Below are 1,789 nucleotides of genomic sequence, written 5' to 3'. Positions count from 1 at the left end.
GTATCTTGACTTAACATTAAGAAGAACTGAAAAACGTATTGTTTTGGTATGAAAATCAGGTACTGAAAAATGTTACTAAAAATAGGAAAAATGTTCAAAAATTTCAAAAAAAAAATTTCATAAAAAAAATTATCATCCGATGGCTTCCAAACTTCTTGTATGGCCTCCCAGGTCCTGTGATCCACTGCACAGGTGATCACTAAAAAAGTACGTAAACAATATCCTAGGGACATGTACAACACCCTGTATCACCAACCATGGGTATGCCGCACCCGAATGTAGGCCTACAACAAAGGTGAGCAGAGAGAGCGAGACAACGTGACCTTCCCCTACACTGTCAAGCGGGCACATGAAGCTACTGAGGAGGTGGGTACCCTCAGAGCACCGGAACCATACACAATGGCAATGAATTCTATGCTTCGGGTACCTCATACCCATGGTTAGCGTTCTAGGGTTAAGGGGTAGGAACGGGGAGTCAACCCCCCCATAATCTCTTTATCCCCTATCGCGGAAGGTACTATGTGAGTATCTAGGCGTATTACTATTAATCTGTGGTTTATCTCTAGGGTAAGAAGTGTTAGTAAAATAGGAGGCTGTATGTTTGTCGTTTTCGACGGAAATTGTTCTCGCCATGTACGGGCCTCCTCGGAAGTGTAAAGTTTTCCCCTCCCTGAATTTTCCTATATCTTATGTACCTGGTTTTGCAATAGATGTACACCCGCGCAAGGGTAAGTTTTTTTCGTAGAGAATTCTCAGCCATGTTCTAACTACCATTGTGAGAGGAGAAACTAGATCTCAGTCGTGTGTCCATTCGCCCACTTCTGTCAGTTTCGGGAAAATCGTGCCTTCAATTAGCTGTTAACTGTAAACCGTGTCGTTAGTTATGACTATGTATACCTTCTAAACTAAGTCTCACCTGAATAAATGTACCAACCCATATTTATAGGCCTTGATTTCTTATCTCTTCTCCCCGTCGTGAGTTTTGTCCGGCCAGTTTTGTAGTTAAAGTACATTTTTACCGCCCCAAGTCTTCCCCGCTCACCACGTTACCCCCTGCCCAAAGGGATCAGTCTCTCGCTCTGGGTTACTTTGACCCCTAAGTAAATCCTCAGTTCTTTATATACATATACTTTAAGGTTCCGGGTGAGCTACCGGTGACATAGTTCATCGGTAGATCTCTGGGTGGTGGCAGCAAAATTACCCCCAGGGTGAGTCCCCCTTGTTTTTCCCCAGATACCCATTAGTTGAATTTCCTTTTAACATCATTTAGTGCCCCGAATTTCCGGGCACGACACACATTCGTAAAACCATAGAATATTTTAAAACATTTTATCAGTTTTCTCCGGAGGCGATGTTTCTCAAGAGAAAATATATTAAGAGATCAGAGACTTTCATTGTAAGGTTTGTTGCGCAAGGAAGATATCATATTTATTACCCTACGTTGAACATCTTCAAATTTAATAATATCCGTTGCATGGTAGAGGAGACCAAAACTGTACCGTATATTACAAGTGAGGTCTGACTAAACTTTTATATAGAGGAAGTATTACATTTTTATTCTTGAATAAGTTTCTGTTAAAGCCCAGCATTCAGTTCGCTTTATTTGCTGCGTCGATGCATTGCTGTGAGAATTTGAGGTTTGCCGCGATTTTAACACCCAGGTCCTTGACACACTAAACGCTTTTGAGTTTCACGCCACACGTTTCGTAATCAAACCTTTTATTTTTCATTCCAGCCTGAAGAACCTAGGAGAGAGAGAGAGAGAGAGAGAGAGAGAGAGAGAGAGAGA

This window comes from Eriocheir sinensis, chromosome 58, assembly GCF_024679095.1.
Source record: "Eriocheir sinensis breed Jianghai 21 chromosome 58, ASM2467909v1, whole genome shotgun sequence".
In the NCBI taxonomy this organism is placed as follows: domain Eukaryota; kingdom Metazoa; phylum Arthropoda; class Malacostraca; order Decapoda; family Varunidae; genus Eriocheir; species Eriocheir sinensis.
The sequence above is the reverse complement of the archived record's forward strand: the minus strand, read 5'-3'. Positions refer to the sequence as shown.